Here is a 25131-nt window from a genome sequence, read left to right on the forward strand (position 1 = left end):
ACAGTTTGCAGCACATTATGACTTTCAATACATCACATCCAGTCCTCTGTATGCTCAGTCGAATGGTAAGGCAGAGAAAGGTGTTCAAGTTCTCAAACAGCTACTGAAGAAAGCAACAGAAAGCAAGTCTGATCCTTATCTCGCCCTGCTAAGCTACCAAGCCTCCCCTTTAGACTGTGGTTCTTCACCTGCTGAACTCCTAATGGGTCGCAAGTTGCGTACCACGCTACCCTGCTGTGCAAAAGAAAAGCAGAGTAAGGAACTGAGACAGAGACTTCAACTGTTAAAGCTGAAACAGAAATCACACTATGACAAGTCATCCAAAACTCTGAAACCATTGACAAGGGATGATGTTGTCAGGATTGAGGATCCAGATGCATGGAACAGGAAAGCTACAGTTCTTGAGGAAGTAGGACCAAGGTCATACACTGTTAGAACTGAGGAAGGACAGGTTCTCAGGAGGAACCGCCGTTCCCTCCTGAAAACACAAGAAACTATCCAAGAGCAAATCGATGACAATGCCGCGACTGAATCTTGTCACTCACCACCAGAACAGTCTAACACAAACACACATACAGGCTCTCATGAAAACACATCAGACCTACCTGTGGTGAGAAGATCCACACGTGAAGTAAAAAAGCCTGATAGACTTAATCTTTGAGTATAAAGAAAACCATAATAAAAGAATGAAAAGCTTAGAGTTCATAAAGTAAAGCTTTGAAAATGTGTTGACTGTTGTGAAGATGTTTATGTCGTTATGATTGATATTGATTTTGTTTAACCTCTAAGGGGGATGTAATGAGCAGTAACATGTCATTCTAGAATGGTACACTAGGTGGAGCTGCATGTTTAGTAAGGGGCTACCCACAAGGCAGTAGTCAAGATGGATGCCTGTACACTAGTCCACATGGCTGAATAAATGACTAGCTCAAGCTAGCTGTTCATAATGAAAACGTCTATTTATTTATGAACATAACAATAATCTTCCTTCCAGGGTGGGGAATTAACTGACAAGCAAACATTTTAACCTCTGACTCTGAAGCCCTCCACTGAGACTTTAAAGCTCAATGGCTTCACCCAGAGTTCCTTGCAACAAAAAACACCATTAAAACATAACTAACTCATGGAAACTGTCTGAATATTCCAAAGAATGGCTGGAAAACATTGTTGAATCATCATTTAGAACCGTTCTATTTTCTCAAGAAGTGAAATTCCTGCAGTGTCATTATTTGGGTAGAGATCACAGAAAATATGTTGGATGTGCGATCTGTACTCAAGGCTGTAAATAATGACTGTTGATTCCGATCCAGTTCAATCGTGTCGCAATTTGACTCTACAAACAAGTGTGTGAATGGCACGCAAACAAGAACTGGTTGGTGGCTTTAAATTCAATTCAAACGTACTTTGATTATCTCAATGAGCAAAAAGCCAGTGAGGCAAAACCCAGGTTTTAACTTTTTTAAAATCTTACCACTTCCTTCTTCTCTGAAAAGGACAGTGTTTTCATTAAAAAAGTGTTTGGCAAACTGGTTTCTTACGTTTCTGGTACAACATGATTATGACAAAAGTAGGAAGGCTGTTCTCCCACCTTCAGTCATAAAGACAATGGGCCAGAATTTGTGGTGGCTACTAATGGTGAACTAACAGCATTCACCGTTATCACCCCTCTGAAACTGACCGCAACTTCAGGGTGTAGCGCATGCGCATCTAAACACAGAAATCACGAAGTTGCGGTCAGTTATTCACTGCTCCGACACTGGTTGTGCTGTTGACCGCCGCCACCGCCCACCCCCCCCCCCACCCACCCCATAGCCGGCAATCAGTGAAACTGATGAAAACTTGGACTTTTCACAAGAACATAAGACGTAGGAGCAGGAGTAGGTCATTTGGCCCCTTGAGCCTGCTCCGCCATTCAGTAAGATCATGGCTGATCTGATCTTGGCCTCAACGCCACTTCCCTGCCCGCTCCCCATAACCCTCGACTCCCTTATCGTTCAAAAATCTGTCCATCTCCACCTTAAATATATTCAATGACCCAGCCTCCACAGCTCTCTGGGGAAGAGAATTCCAAAGATTCACGAGCCTCAGAGAAGAAATTCCTCGTTTCTGATTTAAAAGGGTGCCCCCTTATTCTGAAATTATGCCCCGTAGTTCTAGATTCCCCCATGAGGGGAAACCTCCTCGCTGCATCTACCCTGTCAAGCCCCTTCAGAATCTTGTATGTTTCAATAAGATCCCCTCTCATTTTCCACAGTAATATCACTGTTAAATACCCCATTAAATGTTTGACCTTGTTGGGTTAGGTGTATCTGGGGTTTTAACAGCATATTGACTGCTAAACAAATGTTATGATCCAGGAAAACTCATTTTAATTTTGTGGTGTGTCAAATTTCTCCATTGTGATAAAAATTACAAATTAAGAAACTTAAAAAAATATATATTTTTTAAAAGTTTGTTCAGTTATTTCAGGTTCTACTTTATCCCCATGTGAGAGCTCCAGTCTTTGTTCTGCTCTCTCACATTTTTAAAATGTAAGGATAAAAGCAGGTTCTCATTTCCTGCTTCCTTGACTGAGAATTCTGGAACGTGATCAGCTGCTTAGACAGCTTGTTGACATCACATTAGAGATTCCCCATTATACTGCACTGAAATCACTTACGTGCCAAAAAAGGCAAACTTCTCGCCACAGAGATTGCCTTTCTTGTCACCTTTACTTCGCCACTGACCGCAAATTGCGAGCCATTAAGTCTGATTCACTGTCCTGTTCCTTTCTGTCTGTATTCTTCTTTGCTAATAATCTTTATGTCCATTCTACTATCTTTGTTTAAAATGTTCCTGCAGTTCCCCTGGCTCCGTCTTTCACCCCTTCCATATTTGATTAACTCCAATCAAGTTTCCGTCCTTGCCGCACTTCTGAAATTGTCCTAGTCAGAGTCACAAATGACATCCGCCATGACTGTAACCATGGTACATTTTCCCTCCACTTCCTCCTCAACCTCTGCAGCATTTAGCACAATTCACCACACCATCCTCCTCCTCCAAAGCATCTCTTCCATTGTCCCGTTTAGTGGGACTGCCCTCTCTCGGTTCTACTCTAACCTAGCCAATCGTAAGCCAGAGCATCTCTAGCAATGGCTTCTCCTCCCAACGCCACCCCCCACAATCTATCCATGGCCCCTTTTTCTTGCTGCCCCTTGGCGACATCATACAAAAACCATACGGTCAGCTTCCACATGTACATTGACAACACCCAGCCCTATCTCTCAATCACCTCTCTAACATTCTACTACCTCTGTTTTATCAGACTACTTGTCTAATGTCCGGTCTCAGATGAGCTGCAATTTTAAAGCCACTTTATAAATGCAAGTTGTTACTGTAGCTTGATTCCCCATAGATCTTCAGTCACCCCTCAAACATGACTGATCAATCGAGCATCTCCATTGCGATGATGCAACAAAAGCTGCTGCCTCTCCCACGCCACTGAACAACAAATTATTTCCAAAATCCACATCAGAAATGACTGGAAGGCACCAAAATCAATAACAACTTTCATTTCATTTTACCTTCACTTTGTTGCATTTTTGGACCAGATGTGCACTTAATACACAAGCTTTTATATTCAACTCTATCAAGCATCCTGCCACAGAAGCTGGTGGGTAGGATGAGTACTAAATGCTTTCCAGCCTTTTGTAAAACTGAAATTGATTGAATTTTACAGCTTTTGTGAAAGCTTCAGACAAGGTTAAAAATTTGGGACAAAAAAAAGGATGCTCGGCATAAAGCAAAGCCCTGGGGGCCGGGGGGGGTGGTGGGGGTGGAATAAACTGGCTGATACTTCCCCAACAAACATATTCACTCACTGCACTGTTAACAGGGCTCAAATTTATATATTTTTAAAGAATTGTTTCACCAGCATACTTCATATTTGATTTGTACTTTTAAATTTAAAGATAAATTTCTAAACTTTTTTTTTTAAACTGAAGAAACTGATACTTGTAGGTGGTTAACTGACTAATAGGAAACAAGAACAAGATGTTATACAGAGATCTTATTCATAACCTGTGATTCTGCCTGTTGGTCCCAGCAGCAGCTAATATTCAGTGTCTGCCCGACACCTAGTGCCTACCACTGAGTGCTAGGCTGTTACTCTGGTAATAACTATGCTTAGACAGTAACTGCTGAATGCAACCCACTGCAAAAACATACCCTAACTGAACATGCTTTTTCACAGTTTAAAATCCACCAAAATCAAAAAATAAATAAATGTTGACATGCTTTTCTTTTATACTAGCTCCCCCACCAGACCACTCAGCCAGCAGTCTTTATGCCCGCAGCAAGCGGCTGAATAATGTTAAATCTTAAATAAATCATCATTCTCATTTGGCAGCAATATTCAATTATGTGATCTATAAATTCTACGACCTGTTCATAGTTGCAGGCAGATTTCCCCAAGTCCACCAGTGTGACTTAATAATGGCACAAAATACTTCCGACTAGGTTAGGAATCATGGCATTTCTCTCCTCAGCACCAACTAGTTAAAATTACATGGGCAAAATAACAGGTTAGTTCTCACTGGTTACAACCATAGTGCGAAATCATCCAGTATTTCTAAACCAAGATTTTTTTTAAACTGCTGTTTTTAACAGTCTCATAGCCGGAGACCATGTCACCTTTTACTTTCATTGTCTGAGCGATCAAGACATTGATTTGCTTAATGAGTAAAGCAGTATCACATAGTTTTGCATCACAGGTAGCTTTACAAAAGATCAGACAAAAGACATATTACCTCATATGTCCATCAAAATTAAATTTCCTCTGATTAACATGACAATTTGAGCTTTCATTTCAAGCATTTACAATGTGGCATTCAAGTGAAAGTGTAACCTTTGCAACATGGTAAAAGAACAGTGATCAGTTACATACACAATTCTGTGACAGGGAAAGTACACAAGAAAGGCCACTCAACTCCGACTCTCCCACCATAGGATCGACCCCTTTTGAGTGTCCCTAATGCTTTCACTTCTACTTCCCCAATCGGTAGACTGCTGTCATCATCCATCATCTGGAATGTAATGCACTGCCTGAAAGGTTGGTGGAAGCAGATTCAATAGTAATTTTAAAAAGGGAATTGGACATATACCGGAAAAAGAAAAATTTGCAGGGCTATGGGGAAAGGGGGGGGGTGCAACTAATTAGAGAGCTCTTTCAAAGAGCCAGCACCAGCATGATGGGCTGAATGGCCTCCTTCTGTGCTGTCAGATTCTGTAAGTAAAAGTTGTTCCTAATACCTGTTTAAAACTATCTTCAATTTAAATTGTTGCTCTGGACTTGCTTTCCTGGCTTAATCAGAAGTGACATTATGGGTATGTTATTATATACACACACAGCATTTAATTCACCTCTGAAGTCCCCTCCTTATGCTCATTCTTTCTAGCCGAAAGCATTGTTTCAGCAATATTCTTCAGTTAATTTATCTTAGTTCATCACTCAGTCTTGCAAAGTTCACTACAAAAGAATTATCGCACGCATGTGTACGTATGCTGGATGGCTCCACTGTTTCAATATTATGGATCTTATCCTGGTGACTTGTAAGAATTAAGTCTGAGCATTAGATGCAGTACCTCCAATGGGAATCATAAAACATTGGATCAGAAAGCAATCCAGCACCACAATCACTAATTCTGATTCTGTTACCTCGCTGCCATTTAGCCATTCCTAGCTTACATTGATTAGGTTGATTGATGTATCCCATTATTACATTGCCTGTACATGTATAGTGGAGTCATATTGTTCTCACCTCCTCCTGAGTAATACGCAGTGATGTCCAGTGTTAACAACATGTTTACCCTTGCTTTTATTGCTGCCTTTCCTTACTTTAACCCAATCCCTACCACCTCGGTTAGTTTCACACTCCAAACTCTTCAGGCACCTCCTCCAATTGGTCCCGTTGATTTGTGGTCTTTTTCAATGGAGTTCAATAGCAGCTTTGAGTGGCCCGTTAAACTTTCACACTCACTGGTCGCCAGGAGCACAGAGAATGTTCCTTCTTCCTCGGTGGACACTATTCTCCCGTTCAGCTCCTCAATTAACAAAATAATATTCCGAATAATCATGCTTTCGGATCTCCGAGGCTCTGAGAAGCAAACGCAGATTGCAATGCTCTCGTTTCCATTGACTTGTGCATCTGGGCCCTGATCTAAATGTATCTCAAACTTCTCCCACGAATTAATTTAAGGTATTTATTTTCTGCTTAAAGCACGGTTTCTTTCGGTTTAATCCAAAAACGCATTAAAATTTGCTTAAATCTTGTGTTCAAGTCAGAAGACGCTATTTCCACTTAAGTGTTGTCAATTTCAACTTGGAAATTCACTCACACAAACCCTGGTCAATTACAATCCGTATAACTGCACGAATCCAACAGAGGCGGGGGTCTAGAGTCCGCCCGACCTTCCTTCTTATTCACTATGTACAACATCCCGATTTTTAACGCCGTTAGTTCAAACAGTCCTCACTTTCAAATGTTCAGCCGCCTCCAACACATCACACAGACAGTGACTGAACCAAATACACCGATCCAAACTTAGCAGTGGAGTATATCAGACTTGCATAACACCATCTTTCTATTCCAAGCCGTAAATACGTTAATAAAAAAAAACACTTCAGAATTTTCGCTGGCACTTTTTAAAAAAATGTGTTACAAAAAATAAATCTCCCTCTTCCCAAGAAACGAATCGACTTTAAAATACTTAAGCGATTGTCTATAAACGGCGAGGAACTCACGTTTACACCCGCTGCCTGCAATGTATAATCTGACACATTGCTTTATTTAAAAAAAAATATAAAGTAAAAAAACGGCCTTCTTCCAGCAGCAAGTCCTTCAAACCCCAGCACACTGAGCGATCTCTCAGGCTGCCCACAGACCAGTCCCATCACATGGATTCCCCTTCCCCTCCCCGCATCACATCTTCCAATAATGAAAAGCCAGGGCCGCGAGTTAACGGTAAAGCAGATGGTGGTGACGGTGACGATATCTAAAGCCGCCGACCGCTATTTCCAAAGCGGATGAACAGCAGCAGGCCGGCTGGAAGGAGCTCTGGCTCGGTTCGTCCCCGTCTGGAGAGCGGAATAAAAAAAGCGATGAAGAAGTCGCAGAGAGAGAGAGAGAGAGAGAGAGAAGGGATACAGACCTGCCGCTCCGGCTCAGGGAGGCTTCCGGGCTCCACTCCACTCCGCTGAAGGGCTTTGCTTAGGGTCCCTTTTTTGTTGTTCTTGCTGGGTGTTATTTATATAATGTGTATGTTATATACATTATAGATTAGATGGTGGATCGTTGGCTCCGCTGGTGTTTGATCGCGTCAGGGAGTATTTGGCGGAAACAGGAACTCCAAGGGGTCTGTGTATGTATGTGTGTGTGAGAGGATCACAGATCAGCCCCGGGGACCTTCCGTGTGAAGGGAGAGCCAGGCGCCGAGGGCAGGGGGAGGCGGTAATACAGCGGCGGCCGGCCGCCCTGACTGAGTGAGTGAATGAGCAGAGCCTGCTCAAAGCTCTCAGCTCAGCTCAGCCCAGCCCATCTCACAGACACACACGCTCTGCGCATGTCTTCCCCTCCATTACAACCCCGCTGCTCGGCAGCCGGAGTCACATGTGGAACAGCCAGCTGAGCATTCGCACTCCGCTCTACCCCAAATACCCTCCTTTTTCTTTGCTCATTAGTGAGCGCTGTTAATGCTTAATGCGCCGTCCACATGTTACATCAATTATGCCCTCCCACAAAGCGAGTATTATTAATTTACCCCGTGAAAAGCTGACCATGAGACGCATTTACAGGGAACCGAAACATGCTATTCCACTGCAAATACTTGTATTGATTATGATCATGAATATATTAGTAATTTTTTTTTTACTGCTGAAGCATATTTCAATCCATTCAAGCGCCCCATTAGGCTGCTGTAAATGATCTACATTGATTGTGCTTCTCAAGAATATATTATTAATTTACATTGTAAAGTTCTTCTCGTCCTGCTCAAAAGAATTTCGTGCTGCGTTAATCTATTGTAAATAGCTGTGTGGACTAAGATGCATTTATAAAATGCGTTTCAAGGGAACAGAGCAGGCTCCTTAATGGTTGTAAAAACCATACCATGATTGGCGTGTTTCAATGTATATTTTGGTCACCTGCCTTGATTTCAGAATTCTCATCCTTGTTTTCAAATCCCTCCATGGCCTCGCCCCTCCCTATCTCTGTAATCTCCTTCAGCCCCACAGCCCCACCCACCCAAGATATCTGTGCTCCTCTAATTCTGCCCTCTTGAGCATCCCTGATCATAATCGCTCAACCATTGCGTTATGTTCATAAATAAATAGATGTTTTCATTATGAACAGCTAGCTTGAGCTAGTCATTTATTCAGCCATGTGGCCTAGTGTACAGGCATCCATCTTGACTACTGCCTTCTGGGTAGCCCCTGCTGCCTTGGCCCTAAACTCTGGAATTCCCTGCCTAAACCTCTCCACCTCTCCTCCTTTAAGACGCTCATTAAAACCTACCTCTTTGACCAAGCTTTTGGTCATCTGCCCTAATTTCTCCTTATGTAGCTCGGTGTCAATTTTTTGTGTTTTTTAATACTCCTGTGAAGTGCCTTGGGATGTTTTATTATGTTAAAAGGTGCTATATAAATACAAGCCGTTATATGCACATATATATTCAATATGTTAATTTAATTACATGTAGGAAGAGATATTGTTGGATGAATGCTTATAATTATCTATCTGCTATAAATGCTTTGTATTGATTATGCACTGGCATGAATACATTAATAATTTACTTTAAACCCGTCATGAAACAGTTAAAAGGAAGTGAATCCTCCTATTAATCTGTTGTGGTTCTCTTCCACTAATTAATAGTAATTTTCACAGTAATGCATAAACTGCAAGATCAGAATACACAATAATAGGAAGTAGATTAGTCCTACCAATTCCTTACATTGATTATGATAATGTATATGCTGAATATATATGATTACTTTTATTTTCAGTAGGTGAAATATTTGGGGTTAAATTGGGACCAAACTGAGCATTTACATTCGAATCTACCATAAAACATTTGCTTTCACGAATCATTGGCATTAATGTCTAATGTACTGTAACCACACTGCAATGATTATGTATTCCCTTAATATAAAGCTATTAATAATTCATTCTGATGAAACAGTTGCACTTCATTTTAAAAAGGGATACAGACAGTATTTGTCGAGCAATTTATTGTAGTAAAGTATTAGAACGCAAATACTCAGTTTGGTCCCAGTGTAACCCCAAATATTTTACCCACCTAAAGTAACAAAAATATTTATTCAGGAGAATACATTATCATAATCAATGCAGGGTGTCTGTAGGGAATTGTTAGGACTGCTCTTGTTTTCTATAACTCTGTATTCTGATATTTCATCACCATCAACCAGTGACAGCTTTGTAACATTTAACAATGCAACAGCTTATACAGTTACAGTATTATCGTCTGTCTGTTACCTTCAATGCATCTGTAGCAAAATGCAAATAACTATGCACTAAAATTGTAACAGTCGAATTGCAGTATGACTGAACAACAATTAGACTTCTGTGATAAGCTCATTCAGTCCCTCCTATAAGGGTTAGGTCATCTTGCTGGAGGAACCTGCAGGTAGGTTTGGGTTCTGGCTCAGCATTTGGCACCAAACTATATTATCCCGAGGAATAAATTAAATGTATAAATAACTAGTCTCCACTTGACATTGTCATCATAGAGGTAGAAAGTGCTGCGATGGGCACTGTCAAATGCACTGCACTTTTCTCCTTAAGCTTTTGACTTGAAAAATGTAAATTCTTGTGGAGAGGATCCTGATGCACATGTAGCATGGTGATGTGATGTCACCATTTGCGCCACATTCACAAATGGGGAGAAAGTTATCTTGTGACTTCATCAAAGATGCAGTGCTACAGATGAATGGCTAAGACCTCATTTTACAAGGAAGTGAACAATCATTCACCAGCAATGTACCTGCAAGTGAAATATAAAGGGCTGAGGAAACAGCTTTGGAATGAGTGGCGGACTTATCACCCACTGTAAATACTCTGCTTTTAGGGATTATTTATTCAGATTGATGTCTAACGAGGCTGTAAACATCTCATTGATGTATTCTCCCCAATATTTATTATTAATTCAGATTGCTGAAACCAATCTGAAGACACGTTTGAAAGCAACAGAGCTCTTGCAGTCCATGCTGCAGTAAACATCTGACGATTATTTAATGTTTATTATATCGCAAGCACCCTGGATTAGGTTTGTATGAAGATTTGCCATAAGGCACTGAATTAGATTTTTTAAGCAACATATAAAAACTTCATAATACCATAACAAGTCATGTGACAGGGTATTAATTAATTTGCAAGATGCTGCAACATCTCCAACTTCCATTGAGGAAATTCTCAAGAACACAAGAAATAGGAGCAGGAATAGGCCACTTGGCCCCTCGAGCCTGCTCCGCCATTCAATAAGATCATGGCTGATCTTGGGCTCAAAGCCACTTCCCCGGCCGTTCCCCAGAACCCTTCACTCCCTTACCTTGCAAAAATTTGTCTATCTCCACCTTAAATGTATTTAATGACCCAGCCTCCACAGCTCTCTGGGGCAGAGAATTCCACAGATTTACGACCCTCCGAGAAGAAATTCCTCCGCATCTCAGATCTAAAAGGGCGACCCTTTATTCTAAAATTGTGCCCCCGTGTTCTAGATTCCCCACGAGGGGAAACATCCTCTCTGCATCTACCTTGTCGAGCCCCCTCAGTATCTTATATGTTTCAATAAGATCACCTCTCATTCTTCTAAACTCCAATGTGTATAGGCCCAACCTTTTCAGCCTTTCCTCATAAGACAACCCCCTCATCTCTGGAATTAGCCTAGTGAATTGTCTCTGAACTGCCTCCAATGCAAGTATATCGTTCCTTAAATAAGGAGACCAAAACTGTACGCAGTACTCAATATGTGGTCTCACCAATACCCTGTACAGTTGTAGCAGGACTCCCCTGCTTTTATACTCCAACCCCTTTGAAATAAAGGCCAACATTCCATTTGCCTTTTTGATTACTTGCTGTACCTGCATGTTAACTTTATGTTTCATGCACAAGGACCCCCAGGTCCCTCTGAACTGTAGCATTTTGTAATCTCCATTTAAATAATAATTTGCTTTTTTATTTTTCCTGCCAAAGTGTATAATCTCGCACTCTCACATTATACTGCATCTGCCAAATGTTTACCCACTCACTTAGCCTGTCTATATCCCTTTGCAGATTCTTTGAGGTCTCTGCACAACTTGCTTTCTCACCTATCTTTGTATCATCCGCAAACTTGACTACATTACACTCGGTCCCTTCATCCAAGTCATTAATGTAGATTGTAAATAGTTGAGGCACCAGCACCGATCCCTGTGGCACCCCACTAGTTACCGTTTGCCAACCGGTTAGACCAATTTATCCAGACTCTCTGCTTTCTGTTAGTTAGCCAATTCTCTATCCATGCTAATATATTACCCCCAAATCCATGAGCTCTAATCTTATGCAGTAACCTTTAATGTGGCACCTTATTGAATGCCTTCTGGAAATCCAAATACACCACATCCACTGGTTCACCTTTGTCCACCCTGCTTGTTACCTCCTCAAAAAATTCCAGCAAATTTGTTAAACATGATTTCCCTTTCATAAAACCATACCGACTGCTTGACTGCATTATGATTTTCCAAATACCCTGCTACTGCTTCCTTAATGAAGGACTCCAGCATTTTCCCAATGACAGATGTTAGGCTAACTGGTCTATAGTTTCCTGCTTTCTGGCTCCCTCCTTTCTTAAATAGGGGTGTTACATTTGTGGTTTTCAATCCGCTGGGACCTCTCCAGAGTCCAGGGAATTTTGCTATATTGCAACCAATGCATCCACTATCTTTGCAGCCACTTCTTTTAAGACCCTGGGATGCAGGCCATCTGGTCCAGGGGACTTGTCATCTTTTAGTCCCATTATTTTACCAAGTACTATTTCCTTACTGAGCCCTTGATTATCCATTATTAGGATGTTGTTAGTGTCTTCTGCCGTGAAGACAGATACAAAATATTTGTTCAGAGTCTCTGCCATTTCCCTGTTCCCCATTATTAATTCCCCAGTTTCATCTTCTAAGGGACCACCGTTTACTTTAGCTACACTTTTCCTTTTTATATACCTGTAGAAGCTCTTACTATCTGTTTTAATGTTTCTTGCCAGTTTACTCTCATAATTCATCTTTTTTTTTAAGTCATCCTTTGCTGGTTTAAAAAAATTTCCCAATCGTCTGGTCTCCCACCAATCTTAGCAACATTGTATGCCTTTGTTTTCAATTTGATACCATCCTTTACTTCCTTAGTTAGCCACGGATGGTGCTCCCTTCTCTTAAATCTTTCTTTCTCACTGCATGTGCAGCCTGCACTAACTTACCTGTACTTCCACTTTCTTGGTGAACCATCTGATAAGCCTATCGAGTCTGGTGTACATTACATGTCACACACATACATACACCACAGAGTGTTAGAAGGTGGGAAAATATCTTGAGGTTCTTCTGACATTCATAAGGCACTCAGACTTCACCCTCTTGTGAGTTCATTAGAATTTTCAAGTTGGTGAAGGGAATCAATAAAGCAGTCAGTCAATGTGTTCACCAGAGCAAAGGGTGAAATAGTAGGTAGAAAAATTAATTATTAAGTTAGGGGTAAGAAGGGTTTTCATGTGGAACATTTTTCACAAGTAGGGCAACAGATTTGTGGAAGAAGTTACTAGGGAAGACCATTAGAGAGAACAAATAACTTAGTTCATGAAAAAATTGGAATATGAGAGGTGTTTCCAGAGTTATGGAGTTGAGAGATATGATGAAAAGGTGAGTAAATGGGATTGACCTTTTAGAAAGGAAAAGGCTTGTGTAGTCTACTAGTCTTTCCTGCTGCTGAAAATGTTTATATTTTTATGTTGCTTGAATTTATTGATGCATTAGGGTTTTATACCACACTCCTACTTACCTAGTATCCCATTTATAATAATTAATTAAAGTTTTAAAGAGATACACTCCAAAATCCAATACATAAATAGCATTTTCACATAGCTTTTCTTGATACCCAATCAGGGGTCCTGACTTTGGAATGATCCTTTTTCTGGTTGGTCACCTGATGCAAGAGTTATTGGTGTGATATCTGCACTGATGCTACCAGTGCACCAGATATGTAGTATGAGTAGACCAAGAAAACCCAAACAGCTATTGTCAAATAATATACAACGATCTCCAATTGTAGAACATTAATTTTATTAATTTGCAATAAAGTAACTTGTATAGATAGATGGATAGATATCCTACTATACCAAAGCATTATTATTTCCATTGTTTTTATACTGATGGATCATATATAGAGACATATGTGAAGAGGAAAAGAGATCAGTCACACTATGGTACTGCATTATAAAAAGAGGCAGCTTTTACAGTTATCATTGTTAATGTCTAAAGCTGTGTAAACACTCCACATTGATGATGCATTCCAGTGTGTATTTATTATTTATGTTGATAAAGCCAAGTAGAAGTTACATGTGGGTGAGAGACAAGCACTTATAATATATAGATTATAAACCCTCTACACTTGATTTATTAATATTTGGGATGCACAACATGCATAAGTGCTTGTTACATAGTTAATTTTTCCATTATGCAAGATCACTACTCCAATTTTAAACTCAATTCCCATGAAGGAGTTTATATAACCCTGCGGTAAAGGTACCCTGTATTAATTATTTACTCTTATGCTGATGATACAAATTGTGGACAACTATTTACTTCAGCTTCATTCTTTGGACACTTTGAAGTGCACGAAGATAGCAACTGCCATCATTCCATTCAAGCTTTCACTGGTCATTTAACACCCCCCAGAAGTTTAACTTTGTTGTAATATCTCTGTTGGTCACTTCATGGCCTTTGTGATCTTCTTTTCCTTTTGACGGATACCATGGGACCATTTGTTAGAGTCTTGTCTTAATAACTCAAAATGGACAAACTACAAGAAGGCACAAGGAAAATTCAACATTTCACACTGTGCTAGTAACACTCTGCATGTATTTATGATCACTTCAGAGACTATTCATCCTCCATAAAATTGAGCTCATTCAAAACTCTGCTGCCCATATCCTAACTCACACCAAGTCCCGCTCACCCTGTGTTCGTTGTCCTACATTGGCTCCCGTCTACCAACGCCTCGATTTTAAAATTCTCATCCTTGTGTTCCCTCCATGGCCTCACCCCTCCCTATCTCTCTAACCTCCTCCAACCTTACAACCCTCCAAAATCTCTGCGCTCCTCCAATTCTAGCCTCTTGTGCATCCCCGATTTCCTTCAGCCCACCATTGGCAGCCGTGCCTTCAGCTGCCTTGGCCCTAAGCTCTGGAATTAATTCCTAAACTTCTCCACCTCTCTCTGCTCCTTTAAGACGCTCCTGAAAACCTACTTCTTTGACCAATCTGTACTATTATCTCCTTCTTTGGCTCGGTGTCAATTTTTGTCTGCTTAGGCCCCTGTGAAACACCTTGGGACATTTTCCCACGTTAAAGATGCTATAGAAGTACAAGTTGTTGTTGTTATTCACAATAAGTTGCATGGGAAGCAATACAGCAAGCATCACAGAGTCACAGAAGGAAGCCATTCAATAACAACTTGCATTTACATAGCGTCTTTAACACAGTAAAACATCCCTCACTCCTGCGCCATTTCTCCAGCCATGCATTAATCTACTTTATCTTGCTGATCGTTTACTCACTAACTCATGGCACTGGGAATATTCTGGGGATTACCACCTTTGAGATCCTGCTTTTTAGCCTCCTCCCTAGCTCCTGAAATTCTGTCTCTCTGGTCGCTTCCCTTTTCTATATCATTGGTTCCAACATGGACAATGACGTCTAGCAGTTCCCCCTTCATCCACAGAATGTTCTGCACCCATTCCATGACGTCCTGTACCATGGCACCAGGAAAGCAACACACCATGAGAGACTCACATCCGCGTCTATAGAAAGCCCTGTCTATTGCCCTTTGCTACACTTCCCTGTGCTCGCCTGTGCAGGCATTTGCCCCATGGTGCCATATATTTGCTCTAGACTGCACTCCCCAGATATATCATCACCCTCACAGCACAGAGAAATGGTCTGTGAGTGCCACACTCCCGGAGCATTCCTGCACTGCCTGCCTCTTCCTCCTACCATGCCAGATGGCCATCCACTCACTCTCCTCCTGAAGTCTCTGTGGCTGCAGGGTAACTACCTCATGGAACATACAACCCATGAAACTTTCAGCCTCCTGTATGCACTGTAGTGACACTAGCCACTCAATGTTCAGAAAATCTGACCTTGAGCAGCTGGAGACACTTCCTGTGTATATGGTTGTCCAGGACACATATGAAGTATCCTGGAGTTCCCACATGCAACAGGTCTCAGGTGTGCTGCCATATCACCAGAAGTTGAACAGCTACCTGGTGTAAACCTAGCCTTACCAGTCTTTTAATACTCAACTAAAAAACAGTAATTATGTCCCAGGCAGCACATAAACCCAGGTTAGTAGAAATTTCCCACTCAAATAGCTCTCTGCAGTCTGAAAAAATCTCACACACTCAAAGAGGCCACTGCTGACAAAATGTTCACCTCTTTCTGACTGCCACCACACCACACCACCACCACCACACCACACCACACCACACCACACTTCTGCTTATTCTTGATGGATGTCAAGGAAAAGAAAGTGGCTCACTTACTTACCAGTTAGTTCCTTTCAGTGGTGGTGGCTCCTTATGCAAATGTCCCCATTTACAATTGGCTGTCTTGCTATATCCTAATTAGCAAAACTGGTGTCAGGAAAAAAATGCCAGCATTTATCCACTCTGTGGAGTGTAGCACATTTATTCATGTGGCAAGAATAAGTGAAATGCATATTACTACTTGATGAACACTCTCCATTTAGGTATATTTGTACTCTGCTGTTGGTGGTTATGACAGCTAGAAATCTGCTCAGGCAAACTGCAATCTCTGTATTTTGTTTCACCCATCTGCATCTGCCAGGTTACGTTGCATGTAGGACAGTGAAGTGAACACAACAGGCACACAAGGGAAATGCTACATTAAACTAGCTGGTGTCATGTTCCGTAGTATTAGTGCATTGATTTTTCCCACGGCTGGTCAACATAGAAACAGGAGTAGGCCATTCAGCCCCTCAAGCTTGTTCCGCCATTCAATTAGATCATTGTGGGTATGTATCTTAACTCCATTTACTCACCGTCATTTTGTAACCATTAATACCCTTGCCTAACTAAATCTATCAATCGTTTTGAAATTTTCAATTGACCTAGCCTCAATAGTTTTTTGGGGGAGAGAGTTCCAGATTTCCACTAACCCCCGTGCGAAGAAGTGCTTCCTGACATCAGCCTTGAACTGCCTAGCTCGAATTTTAAGGTTATGTCCCTTTGTTCTGGTCTCCCCCACCAGAGGAAATAGTTTCTCTCTGTCTATCCTATAAAATCCTTTAATCATTTTAAACACCTCATCAGCTCACGCCTTAATCTTCTAAACTCAAGGGCATACAAGCCTAGTCTGTGCAACCTGTCCTCATAATTTAACCCTTTTATCCCTGATATCAAGCACTGTTGCAATTAGAATATGCCCAAAGGAGTGTCGTTGCCTCAGTAGAGTTTTTAGACAAGTTCAATGAGTATTTTGTATCCATTTTCACAATGAAAGAAGCAGTACAAGGGAACCTAAAAATAAGTAAATGGGAGGAACTTAATGGATTTAATGTTAAAAAAAATGGAGAAAATAATGGTACTTAAGATAGATAAATCTCCAGGATCTGATGGTGTCCATCCCAAGGTATTAAAAGAAACAGGTGAGAAAATTGTAGATGCATTAGACATAATTTTCCAAAGCTAGATTCAGGAATTGTGCCTTTAGATTGGAAAATTGTAAGTGTCATTCCATTATTTAAGAAGGGAGGGAGGAGAAATGAAACCTGTCAGCTTAACATCAATTGTGGGGAAGTTACTGGAATCTATCATCAGAGAAAGAATGACAAGTATCATCTGAACAAAGAAAATCAGAATGGATTTGTGAAGGCTAGGTCGTATCATGTCTGATGAGCCAATTATTTTGAGGAGATCACTTGAGCGAAGGATAAGGTAAGTGTCTATGGATGTTACTTTAATAGACTTCCAGAAGGCATTTGATAAGGTTCCATACAAGAGATTATTAGCAAAAATGAAAGCATATGGAATTGGAGGTAACTTTATGACATAGGTCAGTGATTGGTTGGGAGACAAGGATTAAGGTTTAAAGGGGTTGTTCTCTGATTGGCGGGATGTAGTAAGTGGTGTTTCCAAGGGATCTGTATTGGGTCTCAGCTTTTCACCATATATATTAATGGCTTGAAGGAATAGAGCATTTCTATATCCAGATTTTCAGATGACACTAAGTTAGGAGGCATAGTAAATTGTGTGGATGGGTTCAGGAAGTTGCAAAAAGACATAAATAGACTAAGTGAGGGAGCAAAGCAATGTACTTCATAACTCATCCACTGACATTCAGGTAAATTTTTAATAATAAGTGGCTCCAAGCAGACCTATGCAATCCTATCATGCAATGCTCCATGCTGGGAGTGGTAAATCATAAAGTCTAAAAACATAAGAATTCAGAGCAGGGGTAGACCATATGGCCCTTCGAGTCTATGCCTCCATTCAATAAGATCATGGCTGATCTTTGACCTCAACTCCACATTCCCACCCAATCCTCATAAGTCTTCACCATTATGCTTTGGCATTTGCACTGCTGGGTTTTCCCTGTGGAAACTAAATGGATGAGGTCTCTATCACAGCTGTACAGAGTGGATGAGACAGATTTTTCCTGTTACTGTACCAGGACATATTGGATTGCTAGGATTCAGGGCACAGAGGAATATCAGGTATGTGGGATTGCACCCCTGGAAGGGAGCCTGCCTGATTTACCAACCCTTAATTTAAATCTATCTGGCTCAGTCCAGTCCAAAAGCTTAAATGCAAACTTAGCTGAAAGATGTGTGTGTCCCTTTAAGAGGTGCTGACTGCGTCTCTGTCAGTCTGCTGAACGCTGGGTTTTCATGGCGAGCTTAGCACCCACTGCTGAACTCAGCGCTAAGATCCAAGTTCGCTGAGGTGACATTAAGCTGGTGTTGCACACCGACTGATGTCACCCTCTCTTAATTTACATTTCCAGGGCCAGCGCTGCCATTGGCAAAGCTGAGGCCCTCACCAAAATGGCAGCCGCCAAGTCCCACGCCGGAGAAGGGCGCTAGAGTGGCGGCCGCCATTTTTAGACCAGATCATGCTGAAAATTCGTGGCGGTAAGTGGGCCAATTTCTAGGCCATTGTTTCTATTGTTTTACATATATAATAATGGCCCAGAAATTCGGGTCGGGGGCTTCCCGCGGGTGCAAGCCCCCGACCTACACTTACATATCGCGCTGACATTTGAAGACTGGGCCTGCGTGGATTTCCGGTCTGTGGCCCGGTTCAGCTCCTGGCGCGCTGTGCGTGCGTGATCCAGCGGCGTAATTAGTGCGATGAGCCGGCTGGGATCACGTGAGCACTGGGCAGCCAATGGGAGTTTGCAAAAGTCCATTCATGAGTTAGACATAAGACCTGTCAAACTCATGAAAACTACGGGCGCCCAAAACAGTACTTAAACTTCAAATAAAAGTTAAAAAAACATCCCACTAATTAAATGAACTATTAATAACTGTAAAAAACTATTTTAAACAATTATTCAAATTTCTGCCAAAATTTTTTTTTCAAGAAATCGGGTCCAAAAATACACTTACCTTACTGTAAATTCTTTAAAAATAATAAACCTGTGGAAAAAAAATTCTAACTTTAATTATTAGACCACTTACCTTTTAAAACTAAGTCCTTACGTCTGCTTTTTTCATTCGTAAAAAGTGGAGGCCTTCACGTACGGACAAACCTGTCAAAAAAAACGAAGCTCAACGCGTACGCGCTGCCTGAAACGTCGCATGGGAACCGCCTCTTAACCCCTTGGTTCAGAGGAGAGGAAATGCCGGTTTTCCGCGCATGCGCTGTGCATGCTGAAATCCGGCACTTCCAACGGGCCCACGTGTGAGTACCCCGTCCGTACTCACGCGTTGGGACCCGAATTACTGGGCCATTAATAATTGTTTTCTGCTATGATAGCACCATTTTCCTTGATGTAGCTGAGGCAGAAATTAGCACGAGGAGTGCATTAATATTTGCAGGGGATTCCCAAGTAGAAAGGTTTGAAAACCATTCTATTCAATCACTATCAAAATGGTACAAAAATATATCAGCACGTGCCAGTTAAATTGTAATCTCCAGTCATAGGTGGCAACTGCACCAAATAGTACTCGCAGAAGTTCCAGTTGTCTACTTTCCATCTTTCGTCTAAATGATGGCTTTGTGAAAGTACAATTTATTTAAATATTAACTAGGCAATGCTAGTGTTTAAAATTTCATGGTGTACGTTTTAAATCACAGGGAACACAGATGCCGTTCGGAAACCAGAGCTTCTCAAAAGTCATGAATGGTTTGCAGAGATTCTGATGGATTCTGTATGCATAACCTTACAAAGCCAGCCAGATGTGCATTGTGTTGCCACACATGAGGTATGTTTCTTTTTAACAACTGCTGAGAATAACTGATGGAGTGAAGAGCAGTAATGCATCATGATGAGGAGGCTTTGTTGTAGTTTTCTCATATCATGGAATGGTTTAGAGTGCATAAAAGTAATGGTCTTAATCCGAAGTGAAATGTTAGGTATCGAAATATAAGTCATTAAGCTCTCGCCCCTCCTCATGAAATTCTATGTATAAGAAATCTAAGCCAGACTTGTTGCCTAATCTTCAGACATCTGCTGCAATAATCAAGGGTACCGGGCACTAGTCAGATTGGCTGAAGGAACTGGAATCTTCAAAAAGAATAGTAATGGTTGTGGAGTAACCCACTGATGCTTCAACGCTGGTGACAGCCAAATTTGTGCGCACAATTACCCTTGGAGTGAGTTCACAATCTCAGACATGGAACCCTGGCAGAGGGAGAAGGAAAGAGGGAAGAAAATATGGTGGGCAAGTTTCTCCAGGATGCTTTCACATATCTCATGGTGGCCAAATCAAGTTGCAGTTGGCTCAGTACGGGAGTGCACTGCACCATACAGACTGGGGCAGTCCCAGTTTTGATCATTGGTTTCTGCTGAGTCTGCTAATCTTAGCTGAAGTGGCTAGTCAGACCACTTCAGTTGGCCTCAGCGTTCCCGTGCTTGATTGTCAAATATTCAGCAATGCTATGAGCCTCACTTATGAAGAATGATCACTTTGTCAAACTACTTGTGACCTGCAGAGCCGTACTCCAAATTGAATTGCCACATTCAGGAAAGGAGGAGTAAAGGCAGAAATAAAGTTGGATTGTCAGAATATGTCAGGTACCCTGCCTGCCTTTTGGCAGGTTAATATTGTAGATCAGGAGGCATAGAGGGTGAAAGGCAGAAAAGAGATAAGAGCTAAAAAATGTTATCATAGCTTTTTTCTCCATCAGTGGTTTTCTTCTGTAGTCCAGAAGAACAGTAAAGTACTCAGTCCCCTTTATGAAGTCATCCATTTTATGACAAAAAGAATGCTTTTTCAATAGAATGAAAAAATAGAACATGTCTCAATACCTTTATTATATGGATTACATAATCACAATATAATTAAATATTGAGCTTTCAATCCATCTTCAGTAACCTCTTCTTCTTAGGCAGTCCCTCGGAACTGAGGATGACTTGCTTCCACACTAAAAATGAGTTCTCAGGTGACTGATGAGTCCAATGCAGGACCTACAGTCTCTGTCACAGGTGGGGCAGACGGTGGTTGAAGGGGCGGGTGGGTGGGGTGCTTGGGTTGACGTGCGCTCCTTCCGCTGTTTGCGCTTGGCTTCCGCTTGCTCCCGGCGAAGAGACTTGAGGTGTTCGGTGCCTTCCCGGATGCTCCTCCTCCACTTTGTGCGGTCTTGGGCCAGGGATTCCCAGGTGTTGGTGGGGATGTTGCACTTTTTCAAGGAGGCTTTGAGGGTGTCCTTGAAACATTTCCTCTGCCCACCTGGGGCTCTCTTGTCGTGTCGGAGCTCTGAGTAGAGCGTTTGTTTTGGGAGTCTCGTATCAGGCATGCAGACAATGTGACCCATCCATCAAAGCTGATCAAGCGTGGTCAAAGCTTCGATGCTGGGGATGTTGGCCTGAGCGAGAACACTGACATTGGTGCACCTATCCTGCCAATGGATTTACAGGATCTTGTGGAGGCAGCATTGGTGGTACCTCTCCAGTGCTTTGAGGTGCCTGCTGTACATGGTCCATGTCTTCGAAGCGTACAGGAGGGTGGGTATCACTACTGCTCTGTAGACCATGAGCTTGGTGCTGGGTTTGAGGTCCTGGTCTTCAAACACTCTCCTCCTCAGGTGACCAAAGGCTACACTGGCACACTGAAGGTGGTGTTGGACTTCGTCATCAACTTCTGCCCTTGTTGACAATAGGCTCCCGAGGTATGGAAAGTAGTCCACGTTGTCCAAGGCCTTGTCGTGGATTTTGATAATCGGGGGGCAGTACTGTGTGGCGGGGGACAGGTTGGTAGAGGACCTTTGTCTTACGGATGTTTAGTGTAAGGCCCATGCTCTCGTACGCTTCGGTGAAGGTGTTGACGATGGTTTGGAGTTCGACCTCAGAGTCTTCAGTAATGTATAACCCAGGACCAGGAACCTACTTTTTAAAAAATTTATATACCCAAGGAAAGTTTATAAGCATTGATGTTCTCTTGGACCTTCTGTATATAACATAGCAAGCAAGCAAAATAGACTATAAAAGAAAATCTGAATGGGCTGTGAGATCACAAATGGATTTTTGAAATTGCAATTGGAGTATTCATGCAGAATATAATATAATTTCATTGTTACGTACCAACTGTAATTGTAACTGTGAGCACATAGCAACAATTGTCCTCTAATCACATCACAGCTAATATGCACGGGTCCTGTTAATTGTGCCTGTGATGGCCAACCCTTTTGTGTACTGTCAACAGTGCTGAGCAGGCTGAAGACCTGTTGTGCAATCCCCAGTAAAATCAAGCAATCCTATTTGAAATATTTCGATGATTTACTGCAAAAAGTAACAGAAGTATTATTTTTTTTTATCATTGCGTACATCTCCTTGTGACTAGGCGAGCTTTTCTCTGCCCTATTCTGGAATTTCTTCTACATGGCGCCTGGGGCCTGAGATGTAGAAGGATGGTAAAATATACCATGAGCTTCTTTGGACGGAGGTGGCCTTCTCTCAGGGCCCCCAATTCCTGGGATGGACATGGGACAGACAGGCTGTTTGTCGTGGGCTTCTTGGCAACATGGTTCTGTAAAGTTGATGGTTTCTGAAGGGAATTGTTAGGATGCTCTTCTCTATTGCTGCCTTGAAGGAGAAAATCCTCTTTGACATGCACACCAGCTACATCACTGGTACTTGGAATGGAAGTCTGATTAGAATAATAGAACCTTAGAATCTTACAGCACAGTTGGAGTCCATTCAGCCCTTGTGCCTGTGCCAGCTCTTTGAAGGAATTGTCCAATTTAGCTCCACACCCCAGCTTTATCCCCATAACCCAGCAAATTAGTCCTCTTCAAGTACATGTCCAATTGCCTGTTGAAAGTTCCTATGGAATCTGATTCCACCACTCTTTTAGGTAGTGTGTTCCAGATCTTAACAGCCCACTCTTTGAATTTTTTTTTACCCATTTCCCCTCAAGTTTTATTGACAATTATTTTAAGTCTATGACCTCTGGTTACCGACCCACTTGCCAGAGGAAACAGTTTCTCCCTACTTGCTCTATCAAAACCCTTCATAAGTTTGAATAGCTCTATTAGGTCTCCCCTTAACTTTCTCTGATCTCAGGAGAACAATCCCAGCTTCTCCAATCTCTCCACATAAATGAAGTCTCTCATACGAACATGCAAACATACGAATTAAGAGCAGGAGTAGGCCACTCGGCCCCTCGAGCCTGCTCCGCCATTCAATAAGATCAAGGATTACTCCACATTCCCGCCTATCCCCGATAACCTTTCACCCCCTTGCTTATCAAGAATCTATCTACCTCTGCCTTAAAAATATTCAAAGACTCTGCTTCCACTGAGGAAGAGAGTTCCAAAGACTCACGACTCTCTGTGAGAAAAAAATTCTCCTCATCTCCGTCTTAAATGGGTGACCTCTTATTTTTAAACAGTGACCCCTAGTTCTAGATTCTCCCACAAGAGGAAACATCCTCTCCACATCCAACCTGTCAAGATCCCTCAGGATCTTATATGTTTCAATCAAGTCACCTCTTACTCTTCTAAACTCCAGTAGATACAAGCCTAGCCTATCCAAACTTTCCTCACAAGACAACCACCCATTCCAGGTATTAGTCTAGTAAACCTTCTCCGAACTGCTTCCCACGCATTTACACCCTTCCTTAAATAAAGAGACCAATACTGTACACAGTACTCCAGATGTGGTCTCACCAATGCCCTGTATAATTGAAGCATAACCTCCATACTTTTGTATTCAATTCCCCTCGCAATAAACGATAACATTCTATTAGCTTTCCTAATTAATTGCTGAACCTGCATACGAACCTTTTGCGATTCCTGCACTAGGACACCCAGATCCCTCTGCATCTCAGATCTCTGCAATCTCTCACCATTTAGATAATATGCTTCTTTTTTATTCTTCCTGCCAAAATGAGCAACTTCACATTTTCCCACAGTATACTCCATTTGCCAGATCTTTGCTTACTCACTTAATTTATCTATATCCCTTTGTAACCTCCTTATGTCCTCTTTACAATTTACTTTCCTACCTATCTTTGTGTCATCAGCAAATTTAGGAACCATACCTTCGGTCCCTTCATCCAAGTCATTTATATAAATTGTAAAAAGTTGAGGGCCCAGCACTGATCCCTGTGGCACACCACTTGTTACATCTTGCCAACCAGAAAATGACCCATTTACGCCTACTCTCTGTTTCCTGTTAGCTAGCTAATCTTCTATCCATGCCAATACGTTACCCCTTATACCATGAGCTTTTATTTTCCACAATAACTTTTGATGTGGCACCTTATCAAATGCCTTCTGGAAATCTAAGTACAGTACATCCACCAGTTCCCCTTTATCCACAGCACATGTTAATTCCTCAAAGAACTCCAATAAATTAGTTAAACATGATTTCCCTTTCACAAAACCATGTTGACTCTGCCTGATTACCTTGAACTCTTCTAAATGACCTGCTATAACATATTTAATAATAGCTTCTAACACCTTCCCTATGACAGATGCTAAGCTAACTGGCCTGTAGTTTCCTGCTTTCTGTCTCCCTCCCTTTTTGAATCCTCCTCTGTACTCTCTCCAGGGCCTTGGCATCCTTCCTAAAGTTTTTTGCCCAGAATTGTAGGCAATATTCTGACTGAGGCCTAACCAGAGATTTGTAAAGTTTAGCATGACTTCCTTGTTTTTGTATTCAATGTCTCCATTTATAAAGCCAAGTATCCTATATGCTTCCTTAACCACCTTATCAACTTTCCCTCCCACTTTCAAAGATTTGTGAATTTGCACCCCCAGGTCCCTCTGCTCTTGCACCCCCTCTCAAAATAGTACCATTTATATTATACTACCTCTCCATATTGTTCCTCCCAATGTGCATCACTTCACATTTATCTGCATTAAATTGCATCTGCCATGTGTCTGCCCATTTCACCAGTCTGTCTATGTCATCCTGAAGTCTGCTACTATCCTGTTCACTATTTACTACGTTGCCAAGTTTGGTATCATCCGCAACTTCAAAATGTTACTCCCTATACCCAAATCCAGGTCATTTATATATAACAGGAAAATCAATGATCCTAATACAGACCCCATGGGGAACCCACTGCATACTTCTCTCAAGTCAGAAAAACATCTGTTCACCACTACTCTCTGCCTCCTAACTCTTAGCCAATTACATACCCAAGTTGCCACC

The 25131-nt window shown here is 41.7% G+C and overlaps 1 protein-coding gene across 15 annotated transcripts in view; it reads right to left on the reverse strand.

Moving 5' to 3' along the window:
* The window catches only part of LOC147109520 (alpha-(1,6)-fucosyltransferase), a 993309-nt gene extending 985711 nt beyond the window's left edge, over nucleotides 1-7598 (reverse strand). For 13 of the 15 annotated variants that reach the window (XM_086003543.1, XM_086003541.1, XM_086003540.1 and 10 more), the window contains exon 1: nucleotides 7189-7595. The gene's annotated coding sequence lies outside the window, so the exon portion shown is untranslated. Of the gene's footprint in view, nucleotides 1-6781; nucleotides 6913-7188 lie in introns of those variants that run through there. The other 2 variants (XM_086003552.1, XM_086003539.1) reach the window with 2 other exon arrangements.
* Nucleotides 7599-25131: the final 17533 nt, after the last annotated feature.

Source organism: Somniosus microcephalus, chromosome 12 (genome assembly GCF_052327205.1).
Source record: "Somniosus microcephalus isolate GS21.2 chromosome 12, FLI_Smic_1.0, whole genome shotgun sequence".
NCBI lineage: Eukaryota > Metazoa > Chordata > Chondrichthyes > Squaliformes > Somniosidae > Somniosus > Somniosus microcephalus.